The following is a 7,527-nucleotide window of genomic DNA, read 5'->3' as shown; positions in this document are numbered from 1 at the left end:
TGGGTGAAGAATGGTAGCTTCGAAGTAGAATTGCCTATTTCCTATGTATACACAGGTACCTAATTGCATACATCAGCATAAGGTACCTATCCATTAAGCAGTTCATAGAAAGTTTACTACAAACTTCCAAGAGACATATAGACAATGACATTATTACATACAGGTTTCATCTAAATGTTAATATTCCTTTCTGATCCCTGAATCAACAGGTAAAGTAACGGACAGGAACCATCTCTTTATGTGGTTAACATCTAACAAGACATGACAAGATATAACACATACAATTAGTATTCTCTCCAATTCGCTAACAATACAAGTTTGCCTTTCAAGGCTCTAGTCTATTGACTGTGGCTATGTTGCTATTTATAAGGAATAGTGCTAGGCCATTTATATACTTCTCAAATACATCTTTTAAAGGTTGAATTTGGGTCATTTACCCTGCAAGTTGCTTAACCCTTTCTGGCCCGGTGTCACACCTAGCCCCAGTAAAGAGTCAGGTGCTGCATACTACACTGTATGGGTCCCCTGCCCCCCTCCAGTTCTGTTAGCAGAGAGGAGCAGGAGTGACCATACTGGGGCAAGGAGGGCAAAAGAGAGAAGCAGTGGCTCCATGGCATTTTGCCTCCCAAGCCCCCAGCATCCCCTCTGCCGACACTTTGCCAGGTTTGGACTCAGGGCGGAGAGTGCCTTCATTTATTATTTGCTTGTCCGTAGCTCTTGGAAGCCCCAGTCTTGGGCCCGGCCCCCTTGTGCTAGGTGCTGTACAAACACAGCTTTGCATAGAAGCGTAAAGTTCTGCTCAGCTCTGGGCAGAGAAGCACCAGACTCCACACTGAGCTGCAAGAATGTGATGGGGGCAAGGCAAGGGAGCGAGCAGTGCCTGGGAAGCCACTACAGCATGCTACAATAGCATCATAAATGAGGCGAGGGTTCAAATGCACTGCTGCACTCTGCAGGACAGATTTGGAACTGTTTGACAGTGTGTCATATACCCTAGACTGCTAATAATCCAGGGCAACCACCACTTCTTTTTCCTTGCTGTCAGGGGCTACTTCGCTGCCTCTCTACACAGCTTTAGGAGTGGCCGGAATGCTCCCGTAATAGTCATAAGCTTATTACTCCAGGTAGGTCAGTGTTATCCCCATTTTACAGATGGGAAAACTGAGGCACAGCGTTTGTGTGTGTGTTGGAGGGACATGACTCCCCCAAGTCCTCACAGGACATCAGCCTGAGGAGTCCTGACTTCCGTGCTAATCACTAGGCCAGGCTCTGCCAGCAGCTTCCCACTGCAAACAATCCAATCAGAGAGCAGCTCGGCGCATCCAGCCAGAACAGAGTGACATGCTCCCGCCAGCTCTGGGGGAGGGGCGTAGGTGGGCCTGGTGCTTCATGCCTTCACTCTGCAGCGTCGGCGCCTGTGAGAATAAGCGGTGACGGGAAACACAGCTGCACACGCACATGACAGTTTAATGGGGCAGCTGATGAAATAATGACTGTTTTAAAGTCTGCCAGAGCGCGGCTGTGCGTCTGTTAAATTGAGGTCGCTAGTAAGCTGCTGAGTTTATTACCACATTGCGAGGGGGAAATGGCAGCTTCACCTGGGGCATGTATATTTTTTCCCATGGATGAACTTGATTGAAGGGGACTAAGGTTGCCATTAGCGCAGCTGAGCGCCGAGCCCCCAGGCCGCCTGCAATTTGTAACTTTAACACGGCCCTGCTCCGGCAGGAGCCTGCAGGTGTTTAAAGGCGGATTCATCCTGGCACAACACCCGGAGGGAGGAGAGGCCATTTGAGCCTCCTTCTTGGGGGGGTGGAAGGAGGCTGTGGGAGCTGGCACAGCATGTGGCTAGTACCCCTCCTTCCACAGCCCCTGGGGTGCAGCCTTGCCGGAGCGCAAGTCTGCCTTGGCCACACCCCCTCCCTCCTAAGCCCCGCCCAGCCTCAGAACACTCCTTGTGTCCCTACGGATGTCCTGCCTCGGGGGAGTTCCCCGGCCTGTCCTATGGCTCCTTGACACCAGCTGGCTGGCATACAGGGGCTGCAGGGATACCCAGGAGGGGAACGACAATCTTTGGGCCTGATTCTCCCACTCCCCTGCGCCCCGTATTGTCATGTGCCAAGGGGAGCAACCCCCCACAGGCTGAAGGAGAGTGAACCCCCATCATGGGGGACTCCGCACGGAGTGGTGATTCGATGCCAGCTCTGCAGTGGAGCACCCCCACCCTCCAACTTTATCTCGTCCCTGCCTCAGGACTGGGCACCCCTCCCCAGCGCAGCTGTGGAATATTGATCTGGATGGGCATGGGTTAGCAGGTCACCAAGCAGCCACAGCGTGGGCCGGTGGGTAGGTCGTTGAGTCAGGCCCCACGAGACCCAGGTTCTAGACTGAACTCTGCTACGATCCTGCTGAGTTATGCTGGGCAAGTCTCTTTGCCTCTTCCTGAAGTTAACGGTGGCAATCTCTCACTGGGGTGCACACAACAACACTGTGTACATAGGATCGGGGGGTAGCCGGATTAGTCTGTATCCACAAAAACAACAAGGAGTCCGGTGGCACCGTAAAGACTAACAGATTTATTTGAGCATAAGCTCTCGTGAGTAAAAACCTCACTTCTTCAGATGCACTGAATACATAGATGCAGTGGTGAGCTGGAGCCCGTTTGCACCACTTCGCTAGAACCGGTTGTTAAATTTAGAAGCCCTTTTAGAACCGGTTGTTCCACGAGGGAGAACTGGTTCTAAAGGGGCTTCTAAATTTAACTGGCCCAAAGTGGCACCTTAGGCGCCAACTCCATGGCCTGGAGCACCCAAGGGGAAAATTTGGTGGGTGCAGAGCATCCACCAGCAGCTCCCCTCCCCACCCCCGGCTCGCCTCTGCTCCGCTTCCTCCCCTGAACACACCGGCCCGCTCTGCTTCTCCGTTCCCCCCAAGGTGTCCCGCGAATCAGCTGTTGGCGCGGGAAGCCGGGGCGGGCTAAGAAGCAGGCTGCAGCTTCCCTCCCAGGCCCAGGGAGGCGGAGGTGAGCTCAGGCGGGGGGGGGGGGGGGCAAGGAGGGCCGCCCGCACCGCAGCAGGTAACCCAGGGTGGGGGGGTACACAGGGGAACCGTTCCCCACCCCAGCTCACCTCCGCCACCTTCGGCCTGAGCGGGAAGCCGCGGCCTGCTTCTCAGCCCTCCCCGGCTTCCCGCCAAACAGCTGATTCGCGGGAAGCCAGGGGTGGGGGGGCGGAGAAGCAGAGCTGGGCTGTGGGTTCAGGGGAGGAGGCAGAGCGGAGGTGAGCTGGGGCTGGGCGCGGGGCGGGGAGCTGCCGGTGGGTGCTCTGCACCCACCAATTTTCCCCGGAGCACCTAGGGAGTCGGCGCCTAAGGCCCCACTTTTGATGTGATCAGTGGGGGGAGCGGCCGCTCCCCCTGCTCCCCCCCAAGCTACACTTCCTCACCCCTAGGAGCCAGAGGGACCTGCCAGATGCTTCCTGGGAGCTGCCCCAGGTAAGCACCACCGGGACTCCCCACCTCGCCCCCCGGCAGGTGCCTCTGGCTCTTAGGGGTGGGGTGGGCACCCACTAAGGTGGCCCACGAGACCCTCCTGCCCGGTTCTGGGGGCAGTCAGGGGACAGGGGATGGGGGTGGATGGGGCAGGGGTCCTGGGGGGGGCATCAAGGAATGCGGGGGGGTTGGATGGGGCAGGAGTCCCGGGGGGCGGGGGTGGGCAACGACCCCCTCGTGGGGTGAGGAGGGAACCCATTGTTAAGATTTTGGCAGCTCATCACTGCATAGATGTATGTATGACAGGGGGCACAAGGGTTCTGGCTCAATCTTCTAGGTGTTGCTAACATCATCTGGCTGACATTCTGCTGTGGGTTTCTGAGATACAAACAATGGAATCCGTCCATTACTCGATAGACATGGTAGAATGATCAATACTAAACTACAAAGAATGACTATAAAAAAACAGCGCAAACACGTAGGGAAAAAACTAGAAAGGCCAAGGCACAAAATGAGATTAAACTACGAGGGATGCAAAGGATAACAGGAAAAACGAGGAGGGAAAGACAATAACTGGAAACGCTGCAATGGCCAAAGTGTGAAATGCCATTTTTTCCCTGGTTTTCATAGCAGTGATCGGACATCTAACATAGTGAACATCCGTGTAAATGGGGCAGGAGCTGAGGCTGAAACAGAGACAGAACAAGTTAAGAAGTACATAGACAAGTTAGATGTCTTCAGATCAGCAGGTCCAGACGAAATACATCTGACCTAAGGAACTGGCTGAAGATATCTCAGCGCCATTAGAGATTATCTTTGAGAACTCCTGGAGGACAGGAGGGATCCCAAAGGACTGGAAAAGAGCAAATATAGTATCTACCTACAAAAAAGGGAGTAAGGACAACCCGGGGAATTATGGACTAGTCAACTTAACTTTGGTACCCAGAAAGATAATGGAGCAAATAATCAAACAATCAATTTGTAAGCGTGTAGACAATAAGAAGGTGATAAGCAACAGCCAACATGGATTTGTCAAGAACAGAGCATGTCAAACCAACCTAATATGCTTCTTTGATGGGGTAACAAGCCTTATGGATAGGAGGGGTGGATAGGCCTGCAGTGACTCAAGAACGTGAGTACCAGTGTCAGGGCAGACTGTTAAGAACTAGGGCACAGACCCCAAACTGGCTGTGAGTTCTATACTTTGATTTCACCAACCAATTATCAAGTGTAAACTCCTTATCATGGAGTCACAGAGTCCCCGTGGGCACTCCGATCTGTCTCACCACCCAGGTGTTCCTGCCTTTGTGATAGATGGTCCCTTATACCAACAATCACAGCAATATTCAGGTTACTCCCCGTCCCAAAGGACCAGTTACTTACCCCAGGTCAGTTGCACCCTAGATCTTACACCAAAGACAATGCTTGTAGCCAATCCTGTAATAAACTTTCTAAAGATGTATTAACTAGGAAACGAAAATAGGAGAGTTATTTACAAGGTTAAAGCAGGTAAACATATAAACACAAATGAGTTACAATCTTAAGTTTAAAAAAGTAATAGAAGCTCCTGTAATAAGAAAGATCTATATGACCTTTAGGGCTAATGCAGGCTATGCACTGGGGATTTCTTGCTTATGCCTAGCAAACCTTGCACCCCACAGTCCAAGCATAGAGATAACCAGTACCTTCTGTTTGGAGTTTGTATCCCTTACCCCCACCATGTGCTCTGAGCTGCAAACTCAGCTGATGGGAAGAATCCACTCTCATGACTCATCTTCTTGTGGGGAAGAGCAGAGCAATAAAGTATTTTATCCTCTCTAGCGTCCCACAATAGTCCATCTGGTGTTTAGGGCCCTCTCCTGTTGGGCAGGACATAACACGTTCTGTTGCAGACCTGCACTTCACACCAGTTAATGTTTCTCTCCTGTCCGGTGATCTACATAGGCCTGGTCTATAAGACAAAGTTAGGTCGATGCAAGGCAGCTTACGTCGACCTAACTATAGAAGTGTCCACGCGTAAATTTCGCTCCCGCTGACATAACTGCCCCGCAACGCTGACTTCATAACTCCACCTCCACCAGCAGCAGAGACTCAAGGGTGATGTCGTTACGTTGACGCAGTGTAGGCACTGTGCTGCTTATGTCGACAATTACTGGCTGTCAGGGGCCGTCCCACAATGCCTCCTACTAACAGTACAAATGATACAAGCGCTCCTAGTGAGGACACACACCGCCGACACAAGGAGCAAAGTGTAGACACACACAGGCGATATAATTACGGCGGCAGCTGTGTGCCAATGGAAGGTAGGGTGACAATTTTCTAATGTAGGCATGGCCACAGTCACAGTCTGGTGTACAGTACAGCCGCTCAAATGTTACCTTACAATATGGCACAGGCCTTCTAATGCAGGCAGCATTCCATAACGTGTAAACACTAAACACATGCCTATCATTCAAATACCTGTTTTCGCAACACTAACACCCAGACTGATTCCAGCCCAATATTTGTCGGTGTTCCTTTAAGGCATGGGGACCTTGGCATGAGGTAGCATCTGGTCTGTCAGCATCACAGGGGGAAACAGAAGACGTGGTATATCTCAACTTTAGCATGGCTTTTGATACTGTCTCATGTGACCTTCTCATACGCAAACTAGGGAGATTATAGCCCAGGTGAACTTAATATAGGGTGGGTGCACAACTGGTTGAAAAACCATACTCTGAGAGTGGTTAGCAATGGTTCAGAGTCAAGCTGGAAGGGCATATGGAGTGGGGTCCCTCAGGGATCTGTCCTGGGTTCGGTGCTATTCGATATCTCCAGAAATGATTTGGATAATGGAATAGAGAGAACACTTATAAAGTTTGCAAATGATACCAAGCTGGGAAGGGTTGCAAGCATGTTGAAGGACAGGATTAGAATTCAAAATGATCTTGACAACTTGGAGAAATGGTCTGAATTAAATAGGATGAAATTCAATAGGAACAAATGCAAAGCCTTCCACTTAGGAAGGAACAATCAGCTGTACACCTAAAACACAGACAATGACTGCCTAGGAAGAAGTACTGCAGAAAATGATCTGGGGGTTATAGTGGATCTCACACTAAATATGAGTCAACAGTGTAACACTGTTGCAAAAAAAGCAAACATCATTCTGGGATGTATTAGCAGGAGAGTTGTAAGCAAGACACAAGAAGCAATTCTTTCTCTGATTAGGCCTCAACTGGAGTATTGTGTCCAGTTCTGGGTGCCACATTTCAGGAAGGATGTGGACAAATTGGAGAAAGTCCAGAGAAGAGCAACAAAAATGATTAAAAATCTAGAAAACATGACCAATGAGGGAAGATTGAAATGACTGGGTTTGTTTAGTCTGAAGAAGAGAAGACCGAAAGAGAACATGATAACAGTCTTCAAGTATGTAAAAGGTTGTTTTCAAGAATGGAGCAATAAATTGTTCTGCTTATCCACGAAGGACAGGACAAGAAGCAATGGGCTTAAACTGCATCAAGGGTGGTTTAGGTTGGACTTTAGAAAAAGCTTCCTAACTGTCAGGGTGGTTAAGCACTGGAACAAATTACCAAGGGAGGTTGTGGAATCTCCATCGTTAGAGGTTTTTAAGAACAGGCTAAACAAACACCTGTCAGGGATAGACTAGTTAATACTTAGTCTGGTCTCAGCATAGGGGACTGGAGTAGATGACCCATCAAGGTCCCTTTCAGACCTACTTTTCTATGATTCTATAATACAGAAAAGGCAGAAGTGTTCAATAAAAATTTCTGTTCTGTATTTGGGGCAAAATACAGGTGATGCAGTCTCATCATATGATGATAATAACACTCTTTCCATTCCACGAGTATCCCTGGAGGATGTTAAGCAGAAGCTATGAAAGACAGACATTTTTAAATCAGCAGGTTCAGATAACTTGCATCCAAGAGTTTTAAATGAGTTGGCTGAGAAGTTCTCTGGACCATTAATGTTGATTTTTCAATAAGCCTTGGAACACTAGGGAAGTTCCCAAACACTGGAAGACAGCTAACGTTGTGG

This window comes from Eretmochelys imbricata, chromosome 1 (genome assembly GCF_965152235.1).
Source record: "Eretmochelys imbricata isolate rEreImb1 chromosome 1, rEreImb1.hap1, whole genome shotgun sequence".
Taxonomy (NCBI): Eukaryota; Metazoa; Chordata; order Testudines; family Cheloniidae; genus Eretmochelys; species Eretmochelys imbricata.
Note: the sequence above shows the minus strand (reverse complement) of the source record.